The sequence below is a fragment of the Oxyura jamaicensis genome, chromosome 5, assembly GCF_011077185.1.
Source record: "Oxyura jamaicensis isolate SHBP4307 breed ruddy duck chromosome 5, BPBGC_Ojam_1.0, whole genome shotgun sequence".
Classification (NCBI taxonomy): domain Eukaryota; kingdom Metazoa; phylum Chordata; class Aves; order Anseriformes; family Anatidae; genus Oxyura; species Oxyura jamaicensis.
This window is the reverse complement of record NC_048897.1, coordinates 7,985,402-7,992,833: the sequence shown is the minus strand read 5'-3', so window position 1 is coordinate 7,992,833 and position 7,432 is coordinate 7,985,402. Positions and strand designations below refer to the sequence as shown.

At 37.4% G+C, this 7,432-nt stretch overlaps 1 long non-coding RNA gene across 1 annotated transcript; it reads right to left on the bottom strand.

The window, feature by feature from the left end:
• Positions 1-1,200: 1,200 nt before the first annotated feature.
• On the bottom strand, positions 1,201-7,207 carry LOC118168405. Its single transcript, XR_004751533.1, has 3 exons — positions 7,171-7,207; positions 3,183-3,240; positions 1,201-1,644 (listed from the first exon to the last, which is right to left on the bottom strand). It is a non-coding gene; the product is annotated as an uncharacterized LOC118168405 (long non-coding RNA).
• Positions 7,208-7,432: the final 225 nt, after the last annotated feature.

The window sequence follows — 7,432 nt, the reverse complement described above, 5'->3', positions numbered from 1 at the left end:
AAACTATAAAGCCTTGTCTTTCATTCACCTCATTTCCTTAGTTTTCAGGTAAACTCTTTTGAGTATGCGGCTCTATGATGCATATGTATGCAGTGGGTTGCTAGCAGCCAGAGGCCCAACCAGCCCCCCTCTCACTCCCCTTCTTCAGCAGAACAGACGGGGAGAAAATACGATGAAAAAGCTTGAAGGCAGAGATAAAGAGAGGGAGGTTGCTCACTAGTTACTGTCACGGGCAATACAGACTCGACTTGGGGAAAATTATTTTAATTTATTGACAATGGAAAAATCTTTGGCTTTATTTGAGAAACAAAGATAAATATTGAACCATGCCTTTTCCCCACACCCTTTCCCAGGCTTCACTCCTTCATTCCCAACTTCTCTACCAGGAAATGAAGGTTGTGGTGGGTCCATAACCGCTCCTCTCCACCGCTCCTTCCTCCTCATGGCTTTCCCCTGCTCCACCATAGGCCTCTCCATGGACTGCAGGCCCGTGCTCTGCCATGGAGCCCTTCCTTCTCCTCCTCCTTCTCTGACTTTGTCCTTTGCCCTATTGTTTCTATTTTTTCCCTCTTTCTCTGTCTGTTTAGTGTTTTTGCCCTTTCTTAAATATGTTTTCCCTGAGGCACCATCAGCTTGGCTGAAGGGCCTGCACACCCAGGGGTGGGCAGTGAAGAGGCAGCCATGTTCTCAAAATGTAGCCTACGCCCCTCAGATCATCATCCATCAAAAAGGAACTCAGTAAAGAGCTAAGGATGGTGTCATTAGCATTGTAAGTGATTTCACCACAAGATCATTGCTATTGGTCTATCACTACACCCATTTGCTCATCACAGAATGGTAAGGGATACCCAGTGGCAACACAGTCAGCTTTGGACTTGCCACAAAGCTGCAAAAACTCAGAGGTGACTGGCTTTCGTGCTGGAGATCGCAGCAAGGCAAAAAGCCACACAAGCTTTTGGGGCCTGGACCCATCTGATGGGATGGCCATCGGTCCTGGGGCTGAGACAGGGCACAGAGCCAGAGTGAGTTAGCTGCATGGTGGCATGGTGGGGCTGGGAGGCCTGGGCTCCTGGGCTGGAAGACCTGGGCTCCCGGCCTGTGCAGGCCTGTCACTGAAAGCTGGTGCTTATTTTCAGAAATATAGAAAGATAGAAAGCCCAATTGTTTTTTTGTTTGTTTGTTTGTTTGTTTGGTGTTTCATATTGCACTATGCTAAAGGAAATAAAAATCCAACTCCTGCCCAGTGTTAATTTACATTGATTTCATTGACAAAAGCGAGGTACTTAGTATTCCTACTAATACAGATCAGTGTTATATGATCACTATTTGTATGCTTCTTGCTCTCAAGAGGGAGCAGGTTGATATATCATACCAGTAGTTACAGCCTCAGATATGCAGCTAATACATTTCTTCCCCAAATACAGCTTTTCGATGGCAAATGTAGATACCTTTCTGTTTGCCTTTTGACCTCTGAGCTTTTGAATCTTTCTCCAAGCTCTTTCTCCAATCACAGGGTCAAAAAGCTCATTTTTCAAAAGTCACAATAGTTGAGTTTCTTAGGAGAGTCTGATCCTCTCCAGGATAGAAACTTCAATTTATGAAAAACAGTATTGTAACTGTCATGCTGGCTGATGTCTTCCACTTCTATAACAGAACAAAAGAAAATCAATTACACTGACATACCCCCCTTGCAGGGTGAGACTGTGTAAGCTTTCTCAACAGGCATAACAGATGTTTCTTGAAGACTGATGTGCTAAGCTTAGTTCTTTAGGTGGGAAAATTAGGCCTCTTTTCACAAATATTATGTCTTCCTTTCCTCAGTTACAAATTGCAGTCATTCTGTATTTCCAAGAGTGGTATGCTTTATCATAAGGACACCTGCTAAATGCTGGACTGAAATCACTACTTTGTGTATGGTCCACCAAGCAGTCTGCAGATGGTGACACTCACCAACAACCTCAGCAAAATGACACTGCATTAAGTGAAAAAATGTTTGTCCTTCCACACTATACCATCCTTCTCTGTCTTGAATTTGTACATCTAGATAAAGATATAATATTTGTTATTAGGGCTTAACTTTTGTAAAGGGTTTTAGCAGCCCACATTTTTAGAGAAGTATTCTACCAGGTCAGGGAAGGGCTTATTTTCTGAATGCCTAATATATATCTAAAGGCTGATAATAAACATGACAGCTCCAAGAATGTTATATAACGTATAGAGTGTCTATTATTAAAAAAAAAGACTTTGCCATTAAAAAAAAAAAAAAAAAAAAAAAAAAAAAAGGTAGAAGCCTGTGAGATTCCCACCATCTGGATGGAGTCTTTTTTCTTCCCAGATGAATTAGTTGTCAGGGGAGGAATTATTTTAGGCATCAAGTAACCCCTGATTGTGAGTGACAGACTAACACAAGAGCAGATGCAAGGTTACTGCTGCCTATCCATTATGTGGAAAGGAGACCCATGCATGTCCTACTTACTGTGCATACTGACTTGGGTTATTAAAAGAGTAACTAGAGGTGGGTCAGACCCAGAAGATAGCTCATACCACTCACAACAGATGTTCTTTCACAAAAGAGAAAGCAAACACTGGATGCTTTCTGGGGTTACTGTAGAAGGAGGTGTCTTCACTGCTTACAGCAAGTCACTACTTCAGATTCTCAAGAGAAGCACAAAACCAACTTTTTCACTCAAAGAATAGTTGTTTAGTAAGCTTTCTTAGGGTCTGAATTCTGCAGAAATCATGTCCTGGGATAACTTATTTGCAAGTCTCCTATGCTTACAAAATCTTGATAAATTCAGATAAATAGAATAACTGGAAATACTTTGAATGCATATTAATGTAAAAAACAGTTTTACCATCTCCTATTTCAACTACTGGAAGTTTTTCTTTATTTACGTAAATTATGTTTTTCTGTAAATTCCCCTGTCCTTGCAGGCATTACAAGTCTGTTACGGAAATCTTTAGTAACACCTACTCAATACCATTAGTTATTTATATTGGTTATGTTATATATATTAAATATTATGTTATATATATTAAATATATAACTAATTAGACATTACTTATATTAAATAAAAATAACAGGTTTATTTAATATAAGCTATATTCAGATACACAATGAAAGAGGCATTATTATAGTAGAACTGTGTGAAATGCTGTCCAGAAATTTTTGTGCCACTTACCTTACTCTCTATGAATTCAAAACTCAAATCCTGTCCATCCAAATCCTTACCAAGGTTTCTGAATTTAGAAGAATCTCTGGAGTAGCCTCACATCTGAACCAATTTTTTAATTAGTGGACCCAAAGTAAGCTGAGTCTGAAAATTCAAAAGTGAAGTGGTGGGCTGTGAAAAATTTTATACTCTGAAAAGAAAAATAATATTTTTAAGCAATGAACATTGCAAGCCACTATCCCACATTTTTCAAATCTAGTATAAATAAAACAGATGGTCTAAACAAACACATATATGAAACAAATGTGTGTTAAATACCATTGAGATCTGATCATTTGCTCTTTGTAGATAAGGTGATGAAACACAAGAGGACTGTGGACAGTACTAGCTGAAAATAAAGAAATAAAAAACAGTGCCATCTTGTGGTAAGTAAACTGCTTTGATAAGAGAAAATCTTTTTTTTCACACGTAGTCAAAAGTCTGTGTTAGCATAAGGCTTTATAGAAATTGAAGCAGTGCCTTTCCCCTCCTCGGGGTTGGTTTATTTGATGAGCCTGTAAGTGCTGCTGTTAGAAAAACAGAAACACCTAGTTCCACCACCATGAACAGTAGCTACATTGAGCTTAAATGAACATATTCACATCCAGCTCCTGATTGTGTTATCCTATTTTACATCAGTCACTAGTCTATGTATTTGAATAACTGTCACAGAAGACGATCAATGCTTATGCCCAGTATGTCACTGCTGAAATGCTGTAAAACTGCAGCTCAGGATGGCTGTGCAACACTAAGATCATGTCACCTCTTAGGAAGATAACTTTGAAGAAACAAGGAGTATTTTCTGAGAATATGCTCTCTGAAGTTATGCAGTCTGCACAGGCGAGTATGTGCAGATGGGAACAACATCGAGAGTATCAGAACAAGAACTTATCACTGCCTTGTTCTAATTACTGATTCTGCAGCATGACTAAAAATAAACCTGAAGCTTTATCAGGCAGAGTGACTTTAGCAAAATATTTCTAACGTCTGACTAAGACTATTGAAATCAGCACGATCTTTTGTCTTTGACCTAAATGAAACAAGACTTCAACCTAGAGTACACATACTTCTAACATTATCCAACATTTTCTGCTTTACTCCATGGCATTTTTTCTTAAATCACGTGATATGTTTACCAGTGCAGTTGGTGGTAATAACATAATAAAAGCTTGATAATTATTTTAGGAGCCATGGACTGTCTGGTACTGTATCACCCAGTGAGTAATACATACTCTGAAGTTATTCCATTAATTTGTTCTACTTGATTGCTTTAGAGATAAGAAAAGAATTCCATAGTTTTTGTTATTAAAAATTCCTTTCAAGTACCCATACAGAAAACTTTTGAATTTCTTGAGATTTGCCAATAGTATTTATTAGGAAAAAAAATAAAAATAAAAAAATGAATTTTTGTGGAATTTTCCAAAGATTTAATTTATGGAAAATTTCAAAATTAGCCTTGAAGTTAACATAATTAATTCCTGGAACATAGCCAAAGGTATTGGAATTAAAGAATTGCATGTCTTTATCTAAAGTATGTTATTCATCCTAAGCAATTAACATAACTCTTTGCCATAAACGTTAGGCCTACTATATTCTGAATGTTGCCAAGAGGAAAAAGGAAAATCTTTTGCATCAAGAAAAAAAAAATACAGGTAACTTCTGGCCAAACCGTGACTAACCTTATTTCCATTTAGATTCAAGTCTTGAATATACAGACTTGGTTTTTATAATATGACTTAAACAAATCTTTTCTTTTTGTAACAACACAACACGTTTGTAACAACACATGTTTAAAAAGAACACTCTATCATTTTTATTTGACTAATTTCCCCTCCATTACTACTGAAGAGTCTGACAATGCATATATTCGTCACCTCTCAAAGTCTTCTCCATAGAGACTTAGATACAGATGTCTGAAAAATTAAGTGTCCAAAATGAGGATTTCTGAAAATGAAGATCAAGACATTTATTATCTTTCATTGTTATTCTACATATAAAAGCAAAGATATATGTGTATCTGACTCTTTAATTGTAGGTGATGGGAGAATAAAAAGTTCTCAATGTCACTCAGGAAATATGATACTTATATATTTTCCTGCAATAGGCTTTTAAAAAATGTAATTCTTTAATACTTACTAAAGCACATTAAAAGCAACAGATTGCTCTTATGTACCTTTGTAAATCATTGAACCGTAATGCTTCAGCATGTAGTCTAGGAAAGAACTGTTGAGCCTTACAAGTAATAGTACTATGTATATTGAGAATAAGGTGATGATTTACTGCATTGCACAGTGTGTTGAAATCTATTAGCACTTGTAATGACATCTCATTACTTTTGTTAAGAGTGCTCAGACTATCACAATAATTGTTCAAGCAAGGTAAAGAAGATTAAGTCCCCCTAATGTCCCTTTCTGCATACCATCTTATCTGATTCAGCAAAATCTAGCTATTTGCTGGAGGAAGTGCAGCAGCTATACTCCTAATCAGTGTCAGAGCAATCTCCACAAGTCCCCATGTGATCCCAGAGTGTATAAAGTATGTAATGCAGAAGAAGTCAAGAGTATGTTGAGCTTTGATAGCACTCACTAGCTACCAATCTTTATTCAACAGTGTTTTCCCACGTAAATGAAAGTTTTTCAGGAGGGTAAAGAGCAAAGTGGCTGGTTCAGTCTGGATTTCTGGGAAAGGTGTTATTGTACCATTTGAAGGATGTAATAACTGGTGTAATAATCTTTTGCATCATAATGTACTCATGAGCTTTTAAAAGTAGGACCTACTTCCTAGATGGTACAATGTTGGTATATAGCACTTCTGGCAAAAATGATTAACGCTTTCAGCAATTCCTCCTCTTGTCTCTAATGTATGTTGAACATGCCTTATAATATTCAGCCACATCAGGATTTTATAACAGGCTACACGAGTAACTCTGATTATCCCATACTAACACCACTGCCTTTTGTTCACAACAAGATAGTATTTCCTGAAAGGCTAAAAACAAGCCATATTTTTCTCCCAAGTACTTCCCCAACTGAAATAAGGAGATGCCATGCTCTTAGCTGGTGGGAAGAAATCATACATTAAGACACAGAGCTCGGCTGAAACAGCATCAGGCTGCTGATCTTTTAAAATATCAGAAATGAAATGTTAGTCTATTATTTACTGGAAATATTCCTTTGGTTTACAACGCAACAGAATTTATTCTAATCCTTTACAAGTATTTATTCACTGACACGGAGACATAAATGACATCACCAATGTGAACATAACTAACATAACTGATGTTAGTTTGTGACCAAGGCAGGTATGAATTTATTACCAGTGTACACAGGCCAGTGCACAGATTAAAAGCATTTTTAGTGGCATTTAGGTCATAATTGTCCAGTAGGTGGTGTTATGAGTCAGAGCAACCGGAAATTTCTGAGGAAAACTGAAGTGACCTGAATGTTACACGAGTTCTGGGCTTTGGTGAGCAAGGAGGAGGACCAGTTGGATGAACATTACAGTGCAGAACTGTCTGATTGACAATTAAGATTTATTTATATAGACACAAGATGCCTAGTTAATAATGCAGATGGAGTGAGCCACAAACTGACACAAATTTATAGTCTGCTAATTTTTGTTTGTTTGCTTTTAAGACTGAGAATATGCCACAAATCCATACAAAAGGCACGATCTGGACCTTTGTCATCTCTGGACAATTTAGTCTTATTTTTATTTCTAAAAATGGAAAATGATCCTGAGTTAAATATTTAAAGTGAAGATTATCCAAACCTAAGAACACAGTCAGATGAAGCGTCTTGTAAGAAATGCCAGGATCTGCAAAATAATACAAAAACAGTAAGGCCACGTTTGGGCCTCCTTCATATATGAGGATCTAGGAAGAAGTAAAAGATGAATGGGAAGAAAGTAAACAAATAGGCTCCCATTGTAAGTGAAAACAGATTTAGGCTTCTCTAACCTGCTTTCGGAAGCTAACACTCCATGGGGCACCGTCCTGCTGGCTACAGTTGCAAGATCACATCACACTTTGGCCCCAATCCCATTTTATAGCTGTAACAGCCATCCGTGAGGTCGTCAGCTGCCTCACTGAAGATTTGCATTTCACTGCTGTATTAAATATGTGCAAAGAGGCTGAGGATCAGTGTCAAAAGCTGTGGAAGAACCATTCTCATCGGGTTCTTTCCAGTGATGTTTTCATACAGAAATGAAGTGTTAAAGCA